Below are 19820 nucleotides of genomic sequence, written 5' to 3' on the forward strand. Positions count from 1 at the left end.
AAATGATCTTGCATTGTGGTAGACTAGGAGGTTTATGGATTTGACTTCATTTTGTCAAGAGTGATTGCAGATATAGGTACACAAACAAACATGGCACGATGACAGATGGGATGAACAAAGGGAGCACATGCAAAAGTACATGTTCGTAGACAGACGAACAAACGATGCATGCAAGAGATGTGCTCGCGAACAAAGGATCATGCAAAGATGAGTTAACGGATGGACGGACAGACAAACATGTGAAGATATGTTCACAGATAGACAGATGGACGAACATGCACTTTTCATGAATGGATGAACATGTCAAGCATGCCAACATACAAGAAAGGAGAAACATGTGAATGCAACATTAAGCGAAACAAACAACCATCAAAGACTTTGCACATCTTGCCATGTGGAGGGGAAGTTGTGACACACCATGAGTACATCCATCACCCAGCAACACTAAAGCTCGGCTTGCACAGTAGCAGCAGCACAGATTTACCAACACTATCATGTCGAGTCTTGTCACGAGTCATGTCATCCACATCTCTATTGTGGGACATATTGTCAATCAATGTAATGTAACGTGGAAGTGCAAGAGAACCACTTGTCATATGAAGGGTCATGTAAAGTTGAAAGGTCATGGAAGTCAAACAGTCATGGGGAAAGTCAAACAACCACAACGGTTATTTTCACCCTTGGTTATAAATACCCCCTCATTTTTACATGCAAAGGACTTTTCACCTTGGCTCCTCCCACATAGCCTTGAGAGTCTGTAATCTTTTCTTTGAGGAGTAAGTAGTGGATCCAACAACCCACCCACAGGGTTAGTGATGTATGGTGTATCGATGTGTCTTGGAACTTTCACTTATGTCAGAATCCTGCTAATAGGCCAACACTTTTTCACACATGTGTTGTAACTGTTTTTAAGATTCGTCTTGAACACTTGTAATGAATGTTGCTTTAACCTATGTTTAACACTTGGATTCATTCAATTATTATAACACATATATACTAATGAAAATGTGTTGTATAAGCTGCTAACACTATCCTGACCATGTTGGTCACCTCCCAGACATGAGACAAAACCTTTCACGTAAACTTGCTATAACAATCGTCGCACTCGTGTAGATTTCTCGCTGAGTGTTGTACGTACTATCTATCCTTGTTGTGTTGTGACTGCTGCATCCATGTGGATGCCTCCTCTGGAAGATATGCACGTCCTATTTTGTTGTGTGTTCCTAACATAGTTGGTTTCCTCCCATCTAACTTGAGACTCACTCCCACCCTTCCTCTCTGCGGTGAAAGAACCTTGACACAAGTAACACTATCAATCACTAGACACACAATCCTCACTACTCAAAGATAAAGAAGAACACTCTCCTATGGTAACAAGCAAGAGCTAAGGAAAACATTTAAGATAATGGAAACCAGGCCATCATACCGGATGGGACTCCCACACTAAACGGAGTGAGGTCTAGTTGGGACTTCATACTGGGGTGATCCCCTGAATGTTGGTGGGTCCATCACCGTAAACACAACTACCATGAAATGAATTTTTTGTTCCCAAATCAATACCAATTAAATCACTGCCAACTCTCTTTGAGTTGTAGACATTATGAAGAGAACTATTTAATATTTAAATAGCTAGCTAACTAAAGCACCTTTTTAACTAAAATCCCATGCAGAGACTATTTTCATAGAAGAAGGCCATTGATTTCACATCTCAAGAGGTGTTCTGACTGTGTTTTCCTATCTTTGAATCAATGGTGAACCAAATTTTGAAGACTTAATATTCTATGTGGCCTACGATAAATCACATTAATGCATTCTTAAGCAAAGGTGATAACATTTAAAAAAAAATTAGACCGCTCAATTCACTAAATTGCATGGTCCTTTTTTCATACAAAAAATTCAATATCATTACAGGATGATTAACAAACAAAAAATACACTACATATTCCTGAATATTGGATTACAATCTAAGCTAGTATTAACAAATATGCAATAAATCTCTTTTTGTATTAGGAAAAGAAGAAAGAAAATGAATATAAATAAATCTTTGTCTTAGGAAAAAAAGAAAGAAAATGAATATAAATATTTTAAGTATGAATTTCCTTTACTATGAAGTGCATACATAACAATCATATTTTAGTCCTCTTTTGCCATTTGAGGAATGGAAAAGTTGTGTCCAACAGATCTCAATGTGAACCAACCTTGGGTGAGGATTTAAGGAGTTTCTTTTAGTGCCACTTAACCCTTAGCAATCAGATGCAGTCCCATAAAACCATGACAAGAATGAAAATCATGAAGTGAGTAGCTCAAGGAAATTTTGATTGAGTTTGACACACATTTTCTTGCATATTTGAAGAGGAGTTTAAAGGCTATTTTAGGCATACTTTAGGCCACATTTCTTGGCATCCTTTCCATGTTGTCCCCTTGGTTCTAAAACTTGAATTTGATTTTCCAAGAGGAATGGCTTCACATGAGCTATACTAAAGATAGTTTCCACTAAAATATATGAGAAACCTGCTCAAGCAATTAACAATTATTCAAAGACTAAGTTCTGCTCTAATATAATAATATTTTACTTACAACAGTTGTAGCTATGGGTAGCAAGAAATAACAAGGGAATAAAGATAAGAGGTTAGAAAGGATAAATTTAAATATGACATGAGCATATTAAATATATCCAACAAACTTTATATTTAAATAAAAATAAAAATTAAATTAACTTCTTAAATTGCATTCGTACACCAACATGATCAACCAAAAAGACACAAATACATATACAAAAAGAAATATTCATAATAAGGAAATCACAAGAGATGTTACAAAAACCCCAGGGCACTATCAACGTTTCACCATTTTCTCCAAAAGGAGATCCCCCTTAGTCCAAGAATTAAGTATAAAATTGCACATGAACACATACACAATAGCATGCAGAAGTGTTATAGAAAGGATGTACTTGGAATTATTTAATGTGTGTAAAATAAAATACAAAAGTGATATGAATTGGTTGAGAGATACATATTTCTTCCTTCATTTCCATCCTCAAAATGTTTTGGACTAACAAAAGGTCAATGTAATTTTTAGGAACACTGAATGGTATTTATACATTAAACTTTGATTTATGTAAGAGTCTTGTTTTAATCTATTAATTGAGAACCAATCATAGTAACACTTTCTCCACTATAGATTTTGATTGAAACACAATGTTTAGGAATTATCCATAAATTATAGAGTTTTATGTTTTCAACATTTTATAAAGTCGGATTCAAATATATAATACATCTTCCAGAATAATATCTTGGCTTACAAAGCCGATTCTGTCAACATATTTTAATTACTTACAACAAGTTATTCGACCAAATATCTAGTATATGCCCATATATTCATTGAATCCAAATAGATCTGGATCCATGAATAATGTTGTAAATTGTAAAATGCATAAAGTTATAGTAATTACATTATCTTCCTACAAAGGTACATCACTTGGGTAGGACTCTAGATATAGGGAAACTATTTCACGAAGTTATTTCTCCTATTCCTAAAGATTTGAAGGTACTATATCATAGACATTGAAGAAGAGATTTTCAATGCTTGGATTTTCCATGGGCTTAGCAATTTGTATTTCCTATAAAGTCTATATAAACCAAAAGTAAAGTTAATTTCCCGAACATGGTTCATGCGGATTATCAACAACTCAAATTTGTTTAGAATAACATAATCAAAAGCAAAGTTGTGATAGTGAAGGTCATAAAACACTTTTCTATGAAACACATGGATTTAGATTTCTAGTATACCTTGTTTCATATTTCAGTCCATAGGTTCGATTAAACCTTCTCTTTCCACCAATTATTTTGATTCAACCAATTTATAAACCTTGACATAGGGTCATGTTTCAACTTCCAATGTTCAATTTCATCATTTTTTCGGTAATTTGTTGAGTCATTTTATGTTGAATGGTGACCTACTCAGTATGTAAGTGTCTGCCAATATAATAATCATAATCAATCATCTACTCTTCATCATTAATGAACTGTATAAAGATATACATTATAATAATGGCTAGATCACATTACAAACAACCAAGTGTTGGTGATAAACCAACATCCAAGGAAAACTATAAATACAGATCCAAATCAGTTTTGACAAATATGCCATTCAAGTATCGACCATCTAGATGAAAGTTTCATGAAATATTAGAACCATAAATTAAAATCCATAAAAAGAATCACATTTTTTTTGTTTATATTTGTCCTAACAAAGTATTAGGATTCATAAAATGGTTGGATTCAAAAAATTACATGCAATAAATGGCATGTGAATTTTAAGGAATTAACTCAATTAGTTGTCATCAATGTTATTGGACATTTTTCTAGTTACATATCAGAAGGTGCCTATTTTGAATCCTATTGGTTAAATGTACTAATTTATACTGATGTGTATACTAACGATATCATCCACTAATGTGGGAAAGAATCCCTTTCATTTCCTATAATGTTTTGTTGGGAAAAAAAGAATAACATATGAACTAAATTATACCTCCATCAAAATTGGTTTAGACTCATCAATTACCATCTGTCATGCCTTGCTAACTAAAAATTACATATAAAGTGCATCATTCAAATCTACAAGAATTCTTCTTATACCATAACCTTTCCCTCTAACAACTACACCATCACCTGGAATTTGCCAAAACATAGGGAACAAATAGATTATCAAATTAGAGGGCTCTTCTACAAGAGAGAATAATTTTAGGAACAAATAGGCATACAAACTTATTAAATATGCAGAGTACTTTTGAACTATTCTGAAGATGGGGTACTGATTTCCCATCCATTGTTTCAGCAAATAAATACAACTGGAACTTCTAGAACTGCTGCAAAGTTTAAGGCAGCATGACAATCTCCCTGAGGCAAAAAGGAGAAATGCATCAGTTAAAAGCAATAGAGATTTTGAACTGACATTAGGAGCACAGATTAAGATAACATCTTTTCTTTGGAAGGATAACTGTGTTAGTAAAAAATGTGATGGTTGAGAGCTGAGACTGACCTCACTCGTGCCACCATCACCAAAAAAGGTTACTGTACAAGCTTGCTTCTTGTCCATTTTTAGGGAATATGTTGCACCTACTGAATGAGGAAGTTGTGTCCTAGAAAATGCATATGATAACATGGAATGCAGTAAGAACTCCCAAGCAACCCAAAACATTGTTAACAAAATAAACCCAATGAATAGTGTACTTGCATATCTAACTTCATAAAGATAACAACAATTCAAATTAAGGATACACTTACTCTATAGGGGGTGATATTATGAAGTAATTCAATGGATTAGATCCATAATGGATAGGAATATGGCACCCCTTTCCATAATCAACACAGTTCCCAGAGCATTGGTTTGTAAATTCTTGCATTGTAAAACTACCACCAAATATGGACTGATGGTTCTTGATACTGCACACATTAAAAACATAATCCCATTCAGTTAAGCCTACTGTATTGCTCAAGTATTTTGGAAGTATATTCAACCATCTATAAAAGGTTTCTAGAAGAATAATATTATAGACATGTGCTTATTAATGAGAGAGTTCATAACCCTGGTGGGATGTTGGGATGCTTTGAAAATTGGTATTGTTATCTATATGAAAAGGTTGCAAAACCATGGTGTATAAGAATTTGGGAGACTAGATCTTGCTTCAAAGCCACCGTACATGTTAAAATTAGCTCTTTCTTTAGAACAATAATACATGTTAAAATTCCATTCTCATCCAAGGTATTGACCATTGAAAAAGTCGATTAAGATAATTTTTCGAAGGTGCTTATTAATGAAAGAATTCATGACCCTGGTGGGATGCTTTTAAAAGTGACATTGTTATCTATATGAAAAGGTTGCAAAACCATGGTGTATAGGAATTTGGGAGACTAGCTCTTGCTTCAGAACAACCATACAAGTTAAAATTCCATTCTCAGCCAAGGTCTTTAGCACTGAACAAGCCGATTAAGATAATTTTTCGAAAACACTTTTATTTTCGAATTTAGGTTTCTATGATCCATAATTATGATTGTTGGGACATATTTTGTTACTTGTTGGTTTGAAACGTGTCGAAAGAATACTCCAATGTGATTAGTACCTAAAGATGTCCCAACAAACACTTTTATTCTCAATTTCTAAACTAAGACATCTTAATCAAGCTATGTACCTGGGAAAAGACCACATCATCAATAGTCAAAGTTGCTGCTGATGCAATATTGATGGCCTCTTCTCCATTACACGTAAGATAGAAAGAAATTCTGCCTTGCCTCTGTGCTTCATAAAATATGGTGTCCATAACTTGAAGAGTTACCATACTCTCATACATTTTCAATGCCAAGTCCTTGCTAATCTGTCAAACATCAAAATTATGGATATTGATGTCACAAATAGACTCATAATTAAATATACATCAGAGAAGTCCCCGTCACAACAATGGAACTCATCAAATATTAATAAGTACATAGATCACCTGACTGAAGCCATCAGTGGAAATCTGACACCCAACCTCATTCAGAACCCTGTAGCAAGGTACACATTTATTTGAAGACTCAGATATGAAGTTCATTTCATAAGTGAGCTCAACTTTCCCGCCTGGAACATCCAGAAACTGTCAATTCAAAAATAGAAATTAAAATCAGAATTGTAAGAGTAATCATTCATTTTCTAGCATTTAAATCTGCAGTTCACAATAACAATCTCTACTCTACATGGCTTTGATTCTTCCTAGTTTTCAAACAGGTCTTAACTATGTTGAATTAATGACTTTTTTAAATAAAATAGGTTGAGAATTGATCTTTTGAAACACGTTTTTGAAGTCTGATTCAACTACAATAGGGTGATCACATGGAAGAGTTTTTACCAAACTACTTTCAAACAAAAATATGTTCAGGCTCACATTGCAATAGATAACAAAGGTGTTGATTTAAAATAAGGTTTTGTACAACCAAGCTTGAATTTGAATAAGATTCAACAACCAACATGAAGAGCTTAAATTATAATTAAAATTTCTATAAATGAAAATTCAATAGTCTTAACACAGATTCAGTTCAAATGTCAAGTACATGCAACCTTGTACTTTAAATATCACCCCCACATTCAATTTGAAATATCTCAATAACTATTGAAGTGCATGTAAAGGGAATCACCGTGAAGTTAACCTCTCAAATATGATAGAGGGTAAGGTTCATTAAATGTGGGTACAACCAATCTAATTTTAACGAGTACCACCACTAGTTTCCATAAATTTGATCAATCAATGGTCATTTATAACCAATGAATTATGAAACTAATTTAGTATAAAATATCTATAAGCCTCCAAATAGACACAACTGAATAACATGAAGGATAAAAAAGATCAAAAATTTAAATTTAAATAAAATCTTTCACAGCAAAATGGGGAAAATATAATATGCTAGCATTTATGATTCTTAAAATCTCTTTAACAGAAAAAATTGATTCTCCACTTCGAGGGATTTGCGTTAAGCTTTGTGATAGGGGTTGTGTCATGTATCCCAATGAAAATATTTCATAGACATTGAAAACATGTACTTATTTGGAAATTGCTCCTAAAAACCCTTGGTAAGAATGAACATGTACAATTTGTATATCTCAAGTAATGTCGAACAAAAAAGACCTCCTCCTATGCTCTCTCGCCAAGGAATCCTTTAGATGAGAGTATAGAAGATTTTTTTATAAAATTACTTTTGTTGAAAGAAAATAAGTAGCAGATATCATATGTGAGATATATCATGACATAGAAGCATAGCGTTACCTATGAGGTCACAGTAGGGGGTTATTTATTTCATCAAAGTCATTTGGGACTTGCACCAAACCTCTTCTACTCAGGTATAGACTGAGGTACCTATCTGACTAAAGCATCCTAAAACTTGCACTAATAGACTGAGGTAACTATCCTACTATAGCATCCTAAAATTTTCACTAGATCTGAGACACAGACTAGGAATTATCTATTCCATCAAAGTTTCTTAGGACCCCTACCAAACCCATCCATTAAGGCATACACATGCACCGACACATATAGGAACCTATCATTGCAGATACTTCAACCACTAGCACAAAAAGGAACCTCTCATTGTAGAGAATTGAACCTTAGTGGTGCAAAAAACCCATTAATTAAGGCATACACAAGCACAAAAAGGAACTTGTCATTAGAGAGAATTGAACTTTCATGGGGAAATAACATAGCACAAAAATAAACCTATCATTGGAGAGACTTGAACCTTCATGGGGATGTTTCCACAAACAGTAAGAAAGCAACCCATTGAGAACTAAAACTCATTTAATTTTCTCCAAAATTGGCTTATCCAGAGAAACTGAATGGACCTGAAAATTTCATAGTTAAGGTGTTCAACCTAAGAAATGGGTCTTAAAAAGGCAACATTCTTGATAAAATTTATGGTATCTTATAATTAAACTCAATTCCAATTTTCCCATTTTTATTCTCAGAAGAGGTCCTAGAGACCGTGTAGGTCTCGAAGGGCGCTAAACCAAAAACATAAACAAACAAAACCAAATTCATCCAAGAACCTTGCAATAATAGTGATACAACTACTCTATAGTTTTATACTAATATAGATCCATTAACAAAATATAAAACCACTATATTTTGATAATATGTAGCAATAATATATTGATTCCTGACTTCACTTCCTAACATGCATAAGACATAACTTCCATTATTGTTTTTGTTCAGAAACAAACCCAATTTTTAGCATCATCCTTCAACCACTCATCAAAATTGTTTTCGTTGCTCAGCTCACAATGGCTTAAAATCCACTAGCCATGTTCTAAGTCATATTCCTCCAATGGATTTTTCTTGTAATGTACAAACTCTCGACACTAGAAACCATGTGATCCCCAAATCTAGAGTCATTGTTACCATATATAGAGCCATCAAGACTACATGGCACCCTCTATAACAAACAACCTCGGAGAAGAAAATTCATACATAACTTAGAATCTTTAGATGGTAAGAAGATTTCCATGAAAACACTCAATCTGCTTTTGACCCAAAATCAAAATGTGGATGTGGTATATGTGGAGGGTCAGTGCAAGGATAAAATCCTCTCCTATATCTAGAGCTTGAGAATTTAAGACATACAAAATTAAATAGCTTTGCATGGTTGGTAACGTGGGGACTGATGAGGATGGGCGATTAGATTTATGGTTTTCTATAGAAATACTAAGTGTTTCTCTAATATAATATGATTTTTCTTACAACAATAGTACCTATGCATTGCAGGAAATAATAAGGGAATTAATATAAGAGGATAGAGAGGATAATGTTAAAGATGTTATGAGCATATATATCCAACAAACATTAAATTTAAAGAAAATTAAAATTTAAATTAACTTCTTGCAATGCATTCGTACACCAACGTGATTAGCGATAATGACACAAATATATAGACAAAACAAAAAATTTATCCATAAAAAGGAAATCACAAAAGATGTTGAACAAACCCTAAGGTGCTATCAATGTATCACCATGGTCTCTAGAAGGAGATTCCCCTTAGTACAAGAATTGAGTATAAAATTGCACACAAACACACGCACATACATAATAGTATGAAATCGAGTTACAAAAAGGATGTACTTGGAATTATTTAATGTGTGTAAAACAAAATACAAAAGTGATATGACTTGCATGAGAGATACATATTGATGGAAACCAACATTTTGTAACTAAAAGAAAAAATGTGAATTACTTAAGTCACTTTATTTGACCAATAAGACCACTAACTAAAAATACTAGCTATCTATAATAAAGTACGACATAAATAGTACCATTAGACTAATTACACTCTATGACAATCCCTTGATGGCCATTTTGTAAACAAATGATTGTCACAAGAAATAAATGTAAGCTTATCTAGACGAATTGTGTCAACGTTGTATGTTTTCCAAGTCTAAAATGCATGATGATGCAAATTGAAATTCTCACTTCCAATAAAAAATGAAATATAATGATAATGATAGTCATCCTACGTAAAATTCTCAATTATACTATCTACAATCTCACATCTTGATGTCTCTTGCAATCACCACATGCCCCTTCATGACTGTAGTCCAAAATCAACTTTTGAATCTTTGATGCTATCACAAAGTGAGAGATAAAGATTGATAGATTCAGTAAAAGAGGATAAAAATCACCAGTGTTATCCTCCCCACTTATGTTTGATTCACATTTTTGTTGATGTGTACAAATTCAACAATGTTCTCCAAATAAATTTGACTTTGCTACTCAAAATCAGGAAATAAGTGTAATGGAAATGAGAATCGAAGACATGAGCATAAGTTATATATATCATTTATACGTGTAAAGTTCCACGTTAATTGGGTATACCTTGAATGGTTGAGAGGAAAGTTGTCATCCTCCCCACTCAGGTTCAATTCACACTTTTGTTGACTGGGGCTCTTTGTGTACCAATTTTTTATTGGAGATGGAAAGGTACCAACAATCACATCCTTGCCTACTAGATGGGAGGTTGGGAGCTTGGAAACATGCAAAAAGGTGTGAAATTTTGGCTTCAAGTGTTGACTTTATTTATTGATGACTATATAAAAAGTTCAAGGAAAACCAACTAAAGTCTGTAAAGATAGAAATTAAAATAAGTCAAATTGTTCCATTCCTAGAACTCATAATTCTCCAAAGAAATTTGGCTACACCACACTCAAAATGGGGAATGGAATGAAAATGAAATGAATATTGGGACAAAAAATCCCCAATCTAATAATGATGAAATATTTGGACCAATTATGAGACGGGGCCTTAAATGAAAATGTAGCATTCTATGGTTAAATGTTCATGTAATAAAAGTTAGTAAAGGAAAAATAAGACCACTATTAAGGAATGCGTATTCCAAGCTGAATGTTAGGAAATGATATCTTAGTAGGCATCACTAGATGTGTTTATGGCTATGGGAAATTGGAAAACGTAATGGATAAGGTATTAAAAAAGGAAAAAATGTATTTTGGCACATTTATCTATGAAAATAAGGGAAAATAGGAGAAAAGGAAGGTGAAAGGTCACAGGTTGCATGTGAGGAGGAGATTGAAGGAAAATAATGGAAAATAAAGAAAATAGAGGCCTCTTTGATAAAAATCCTTATGAGGTTTAGTTTGTAACCTTTTGCCAATTCAGTTTTGGAATCCTCTCATTATTTTCTCTCTATCACACACTCTTGGACACTTCAAGTTTTCTTGGAGCATTCTAGCTTTAGAGCAAGGAAGGGAAAATCAAGCAAAGGAAGGACAAGGAAAGGAAAGGAAAGCAAAGATCAAGCAAGGAGTAGCAGGATCAAGCAACTCCAACACGAATACTTGTAGGTAACATATTTCATGTGTGATTTCCTATCTAGTTTTGACATGCATGGCTTTGCATGTTGGTTTATGATTCTCTTATTGTCGATGGAATTGTTTTGTGAGGTTATGATAGTGGTTTTCAATCTTGTCTTGCCTTTCTTAGGATAGACATGGTGTGATGGAATTTTTTTATAGGTTTTGATCTTTGCAATTGTCGGATCATTTCAGAATCTGGGGAAAAGGTGGTCTCTAGAAAATTCCCAAAGTCCTATGAATCCCTTGACTAGTTTTGGAGGGATACATGGTAAATCGTGAGGGTGAAGTCTCTGTTTTGGGTCTAGTGATTTGGTGTGGATTGTAGTAAATCCTAAGAGACTAGTGTCTCGATTTAGGACCTAGTGATCTGTTGTAGAGTGCAATAAATCCTAAGAAACAAGGATATGGAAATTCCCTCAAGGATAGTGATGGAGTTTGGAGGTATTCCTAGCTCGGTTTGGTTTTGTTATCTCAGTGTCAGTTTTGGTGAGATCATAGTGTGGCGAGGGTGGAGGTGGTTTAACCTCTGGATTCCCTTGTTTTTTTTGGATTAGTTTATCCATGAGATCTCACATTCATGCTTGGAATATGGAATGGGGGTGACTCACTGAAATAAATATTTGATTCGGCCATGTCTATGGTCGGGTGGTACGTGGAAGTCCCGAACCTGGTTGACTTTTCCTATGTTCAATAAAAGCTAAGTTCTCTTTCTTTTATATTTATTATTATGTGTCCTTAATGGTTGTTATCTCATTTTTATTTACATGGTTTAATGATGGTTATAATAATGGTTATATGTCTAGTTATTTTCATGGTTATTTCCTGTATTTATTTGTAACTAAAAGGATAATGGATGCAAGACCTATTTAATGTCAAAGAACTTAAGGGAAGAGGGTGGTGATCCTTATTATCAAGTTTCATCTGAGTTATCAGTCATTTATACTCTATGTTGTATTCATTTCTTATAGATTGGATTGATGCCAAGTGTTTGACAGAATGTTAGTCCCTGTTGTGATGGTCAGGCCTAGTCTTGGAGTCAATTTTTGATTTGTAAGTCTTGTCATCATGTAATTTATGGATTCTGAAAGCTATAGGGGTTTATAGGCAATGAGCTGGATTTTGGGCTTGAAAATTAGCACAAATCCCAGAGTCACAGGCACAAGTTTGAGAACACAATTCCCCAAACGCATGCATACCCATGTTGTGCGTATGTCTGGAGGTTTTTAGACACACCCTTGTCAATATCAAGGGATATTCTAGTGGTTTAATGGTCTAAAAGCTCAGTGGGACCTAGGGGCTGCTCCAGGGAATGATTGGGATGCATTCTGGGAGTCCTGCAATAGGTGCAGGACATCTGGTATGGTGTCTTCCCTTCGGTTCCACTTCCTTAAGGTCACTTAGGAGGTCAAATCATAATCATAGTAACTTCTCGTCACATGTTTACCCTGGTTGGTCGGTTACTTAGGTAGATATAGGAGGAGGGTTTTACAGAGTAGTATCATATGATGGTTCACCCCACGGACTGGATGGGTTGTGTGTTGGTCACACATTCATTTCTATTGCATATGTGTTTCATGTGTTTTAAGACCATGTTCTTGTTTCATTGCATGGTTATTGATCATGGTTTCAGTGAGGTTGCCTTGGGAAGTTAATGGTGTTGTTGTGGTGTGTGTCATCATAAGTGTATGGTTGATTATGCACGTTGGTATTCACATGTGGTCAAGTGCACATTAATGTGGTGGTTTTTGTCATGCATGAGGTCATGGTATGTGCAATTGATATGGTCGTGCATTAATGACTGGACTCTAGATATAATGATGGTTATATGCTTATATTATTATATGTTATATTTATATATCTTGTCATGATTATGTTATACATGTATTACGCTGATTTGTTGACCTTGGAGATGAGTTATCCTCCCTAAATTATGCTAAGGTACATTGGTTTGTTGTGATTTCGTTTAGCTTACATGATACACCTTGCAAGAAGAATATCAAAGATGACTAGCAAGATGGTAGAATACAGTTCCCGAGACTCTCCCTATGGATCAAATGAGTAGCGTGGTGTTGGGAACTCTTCTGATTTTCCAGACGCATTGATAATTTTAAAGGTAGAAATAAGGAGTTGTGAGGAAGACAATGAAAAAATCATATAGGCACAGAAGAAGCAAACTGAGGTAAATACAATGATACTTAAGAGTTTGTCAGAATTGCAGTGACAGGGACCACTTTGGATCAATCATGAACAAGAGGAAAAAACTAATGGGGCATATGGCACCATATCTCATGGTGAGTACATGTCATATAGAGAGGACATGGTCAGAGATGGAAGGTCCTTGGATACTCCAGATAAGAGGGGTGATAGACGCATGTACTATTCTAGTTCTAGTTCAGACAGGCATTATGATCGACACCATTATCATCCTTACTAGAGGGGTGATAGGGGATATTTTTTGGATGAGTTTAAGAAATGAAAGCTACCTAAATTCGATGGAGAGATGAAGAAATCACATGCTGCAGAGGCATGATTTCTTGGTATGAGGAAGTTCTTCATATTCCAAGATTATTCAGAGAACATGAAAGAAAATATAGCCACTTTTAGTCTTAAAGGGAAAGAAGATATCCGGTGGGATGATGTAAAGAATGTCAAAGGTATTTGGGAGGACGACTTGACTTGGAATGAGTTTGAGAGGCTCTTCAAGAAGAAGTATTTGTGGGAAAGGTAGTATGATGATAGAGATAAGGAGTTTTATGAGTTGCAAATGGGTTCCATGATAGATGATCATTATACTAGCAGGTTCTTGGAGCTGTTGAGATATGTGCCTTACCTCAAGAAGGAGAAGGCCAAGGTTGATAGATTTATCAGTGGAATATCAGTAGCATACAGATACTGGATTGAGTTCAATGAGCCTATATCATTGGAGGAGGCCATTTGAAATCCGAAACACTATTATGAGAAGTCGAAGCACAAGGTTGATCCTATGAGTGACTTGAAAGGAAACGAGAAATTTAAAGGAAAATGGCCACCAAAGTGAGGAAGACCTCAAGATGTAGATGAGAAAGAAAATGTGACCCCTTAAAAGAAGTTCAATGTAATTGACAAGGGAAATGGAGAGAAGTGGATTATAGGCGATGGTATAGCACTGTTACAATGTTGGATATGTGGCAAGGATCATCATGTTATGAAATTTACCACAAAGAGATAAGTTATTACTAATATTTACAGAGAGGAATAATAAAATAACCAACAACAATACACATAATATTTATCCAGGAAAACCCCAAATCTGAGGAAAAACCGAACCCAATGAAATTTCATTAGCCTTGGCAAAAACCCTGGCCAAGATGGCTAAGTGAGTCCTTGTTTCTCACCTCTAGGCATACATTACAATGAAGTAGTCCCATCCTTTTATAGGCTCCATTAAATGCAATACCACAGACCATAATACCATGGGTACACTATACCATGTGCCCAAAACCACTACTATATAACCATGTCAACCTTGACTCAAACCCCGAGTCAATTTTACCTAACACTTCCCCCCTTAAACTTGACTTTGGGTTTCTTAACTAAATCCAACCAAAACCTGCTAAGTGAGACAATGCCGCTCACTCTAGCCCTTACCCCCTTCAAATTTTTTACATGGGATTTGTTAACCCGACATCCCCCTATTACCTAGGTCTAACCCATACTTTATCAGTAATTACCCAGGGGTACGCATGCCTTACTAGGAAATGAGAAATTTAAAGGAAAATGGCCACCAAAGTGGGGAAGACCTCAAGAAGCAGATGGGAAAGAAAATGTGACCCCTTACAAGAAGTTCAATACAATTGACAAGGGACATGTAAAGCAGTGGATTAGAGGCGATGGTAGAACACTGTTACAGTGTTGGATATGTGGTAAGGATCACCGTGTTAAGAAGTTTACCTCAGAGAGATAAATTATTACTGAGATTTATAGAGAGGAATAATAAAATAACCAACAGAAATACACATAAATATTATACACATAATATTTATCTAGGAAAACCCCAAATATGAGGAAAAACCCAACCCAATGAGATCTCATTAGCATTGGCCACAAATATAGCCAATCCGACCAATTGAGCTTTCACTGCTCACCTCCAGGCCTACATTACAATGAAGTTGTCCTATCATTTTATAGGCTCCATTACATGTAATACCAAGGACCATAATACCATGGGTACACTATACCATGTGCCCAAAACCACTACTATTTATCCAGGCCAACCTTGAATCAAACCTCGAGTCAATTTTACTTAACACATCGCAAGAGATATTGTCCCTAGTATCACGGTGGTAGACCTAAGATCTTAAGTCCTCAATAGGTGCATGCAGTTGGGGATATTGGTCATAGTATTCCTGGGATTTATGTAGTCATGGACAACAGGTATGCAAATCATTAGGCATCTATCATTGAGATGGATGGTAAGCTTTGTGATCAAGCTTTTTCTATTTTGATTGATCTTGGGTCTAATTATAGTTATATTAATCCTAACCTGGTGGATAAGTGTGGTTTGAGAAAATAAGTGCATGCATAATCTTGGTTGGTATAGTTGGTTATATGTACAAATAAAAGAGTTGACAGTTGGGTGGGATATTATGCATTTGAGTTAAGTAGTATGCCTACAGCAACACATTTGAATGCACTTGTGTTGGGATCATATAACATGCTTTTGGGTATTGATTGGTTGTACCTTCATAGGACCAAAGTGGATTGCTTGGACAAGGCCATTGAGCACTTGGATGATAATGGGGAAAAGACAATTTCGTAGGGAAAGAAGAAGCATACATCAATGAGGATGGTCATCGCTATTTAGGCTAAGCATAGTTGCAGAAAATTTTGTGTGATGCTTGCAGTGAATATATCAAGTGTCAAGGGTAAAATGTTGAGGATGCAGAAATATTCAAGAGGTACCATGTATTGCAACAATATCACGATGTTTTTCTAGCAAAGATTCTATAGTTACCACCTCACAAGGAAGTAGATTTCTCTATTGAGTTGGTGTGAGGGGAACCACCTGCATCGAAGGAACCTTACAAGTTGAGTACCCTAGAGCTAGTAGAGTTGAAATTGCAGTTCAAGGAGATGCTCAAGTAGGGATACATTAGGCCAAGCATATCACCTTGGGGTGCACAAGTTTTTTCCGTAAAGAAGAAATATGGTACTCTCAAACTGTGCAATGATTATAGGCAGCTCAACAAGGTAACGATTAAGAACAAGTACCCATTGCCGAGGATTGATGATTTCTTTTATCAGTTAAAGGGAGAAACAATGTTATCTAATATCGACTTGAGATCAGGATACCATCAAGTATGCATCAAGGAAGAGGATGTCTACAAGAATTCCTTCGGGACTAGGTATGGGAATTATGAGTTTGTTGTAGTTCCATTCAATTTTACTAATGCCCCAGCTACATTTATGTGTTTGATGAATAGTGTGTTGCATCCTTATTTGGACAAGTATGTTATTATATTCAATGATGACATTTTTTGATCTAAAGATGATCTGAGGTTGTCATTGATGTCAACCCAAGAAGCACCAGGGGATACCTTGTTCTTGCAAGGGAATTGGAATTATGTAAAAAGTGGTGGACAGTGCACGGACTGTAGTTTTCTGTGTATCAATTTAAGAGCCGAAGGAGGAAACAGTGACACGTGGTACGTCGTACAAGTTCGATCTACTGAACCAGTAAATAATTAGGCCACTGTGAGAGATTGGGCATAACGTTTCCTTGAAGAGTCCAAATCAGGTCAGACCTATGGCATTGGAAAGAAGACTCAGAGGGCTTCTACAAGACCGAATATCACATGTTGGGGATCTAAAATTGCAGAGATACATCAAATTAAATATTGTGCTGCTAGATGGTAAGAAAAACTAGATCAAGTGTTGTCAAGGGGTGCAAAGGACCAGAATTTCTAGGGAAGCAAAGAGAAAGGTGCAACAAAATGATGCAGAAGAGGTGAGCTACAGGTAAGTATCTTCTATATATGCATGTTCATCCCTTAATTGCATTATTTTCTTTGTATTCTAATTTGTTGTTTTTGTTTAGCACTGACATATGTTCTACAGGATGATTTAAGTTTTTCTATTATCATGTCATGGGTATTTCTTTGAAGATATTTTGTAGGTATTATATATTCATCAAGAGAAGACTTAATGCATAATCTAATGTTCTAAAGAGTGTGAAAGGGTAGCATGACAAGATCAGCAATCAAGGTGCAGAACAACAACAAGAAGTTCACCACATGAAGTCTTCAAGTGGGAAGCACTGCATACAATCATTGTAAAAGTATCATTGTACATAGTCATTGTAAAATCATCATTGTAAAAGTTGTACAAGTGTCTATCTGCCAAGAGTTGAAGAGGCAGTGTTGAGGGGTCTAGTATCATCATTAGGTGGTTGTGTCATAGTTGGGGTTATGGTCTAATGTGTCTTCTTCTTCTACATTATTCTATATCATTGTAAAGTGGACCATTTTCCCTAGTATGGGAGTCCATTCTTCTTTTATTCTTCTATAGGGTGGTAGGGTGGTGCTAGGTTGGTGCATGAAGCCACCAACTAGTTCAAGCCGGTGAAAACTTCAGGGTGGTAGGGTGGTGCTAGGGTGATTTGTAGCTCATTGGGTGTTGGGGCATCCATTCAGTTGACTACTGAAGAATCTCGGGGGTTGGCACATCCATCCAGTGGGAGCTGGAGAAGAATCCTTTTATAGGTTCTAGGAAGTTGGAGCTTTCTTTTCAATTGAAGTTGAAGATTAAAAAATTATTAGAAAAGAATTCGGTGATTTTTGACCCGGAGGGCGTTTTCCACCTAAAAGTTTTGTGCCTCTTGTGTTCTTTTATTCACTGTTGTTACTGCATAAACATTAATGATAATTGAAGATTAACTAATGCTCTAAAAAGATTCAAAAGTGCTGGTTTCTAAGGAATATTGATTCACCCACCCCCCCCCCCCTCTCAGTAGTATTTTCCAACAATTGGTATCATAGCTTGGTTTCTTCAATAGCAGTTTAGCAACTAGAAGGAGATCATAAGCATACCAAGAATGGTGTACCTCTATTCAATGAAAATAGTTATGCACTCTGGAAAGGAAGAATGGAGGTCTATCTCTTGGCGCAAGGTTATGAAGTATGGGCGACTATTCAAAATGGCTTTACACCAACCACGGATGAACAAGGTAAGAAGAATTTGGTAAATGATGCAAAATCAAAGGATATTATTATTAGTGGACTTATTCAATCTACGTATCATAAGGTGTTGGGCTGTAAAACTGCCAAAAATGTATGGGACAAGCTTGAGAATATATATGTAGGTGACTCAAATGTCAAAGAAGCAAAGCTTCAAATCTACAGAGAAAAAATTGAGCAACTCAAAATGAAAGAAGATGACAACCTTGATGCATACTTCCAACACGTTGATGAAATAACCAACACTCTGGAAGGATTGGGAGAGCCTGTTCACTAGAAGACTATTATATGAAAGATTCTTATAACGTTACCAGGAAGATTCAACCCAAAGGTATTGGTCTTAGAATACAGTGCAAATCTGGACAAACTCAGCAAAGAGGAATTACATGGAGTTCTCATAGCATATGAAATGAGACTTGATGAAGAAGAGGGTACTTCACATCTATAAACTATGTTCGATGCATCTAAGAAAACCAATAAGGATAAACAACATTCAAAACCAAAGACCTACACCTACACTTGCAAGTGTGAAGAAAACGAAGATGACGAAGAAGGATTTTCAGATGGAGAATATGCTTACTTTACGAGAGAACTAAAAATTGCTAAGGGAAAATTCAAAGGTAAACTTCCATTGATATGTTTCGGTTGTGGTGAAGTTGGGCATTTCGCAGCAAAATGTCTGAACAAAAGTGATGGAAACTCAAAAGGAAAGAAAGGATTTAAGAAATTCAACAAACAAGGCAAGAAGAAAGGATTCAAAAGGAACTTTCTCTCTAAATAAGATAGCTCATCATCCAATGAAGATAGTGACAGTGAAGAAGAAGCTAGTGAGAGAGTATTGTTTATGACCAATCACAATAAACAAGAGGTATCAAACAACGTAGAAGAAGGGTTGACCATAGAAGAATTTCCTGAGGAAATCAAGCTTATAAAAGAGCTCAAGGCTGAGAAGATCCATTCCAACACTCTTGGAGAACAAGTTCAAGGTCTCAAAATTGAAGTTGAAGAACACAAATGTATTGAAGAGTCACTTCAAAAGAACTTGGAAGAAAGCAACCGAGAAAGGGAAGCATTAGAAGATAAAGTAGTCTCGTTGTGTAATGAATTGAAGGGAAAAATTGTCCAAAACTATGCCAACAGCTCAAGGGCATTAGAAGAACTCATCAACAATCAATGATCTTACAACGACAAAACTAGCCTCGGTTACAAAGAAGAAGAAGT

General features: G+C 35.5%; 1 pseudogene; it reads right to left on the bottom strand.

Moving 5' to 3' along the window:
- Positions 1 to 3460: 3460 nt before the first annotated feature.
- On the bottom strand, positions 3461 to 6637 carry LOC149158381 (2-oxoisovalerate dehydrogenase subunit alpha 2, mitochondrial-like; annotated as a pseudogene).
- Positions 6638 to 19820: the final 13183 nt, after the last annotated feature.

Source organism: Pinus tabuliformis, chromosome 5_2, assembly GCF_031772625.1.
Source record: "Pinus tabuliformis cultivar Carrire ecotype Pingquan chromosome 5_2, CPIR1, whole genome shotgun sequence".
NCBI lineage: Eukaryota > Viridiplantae > Streptophyta > Pinopsida > Pinales > Pinaceae > Pinus > Pinus tabuliformis.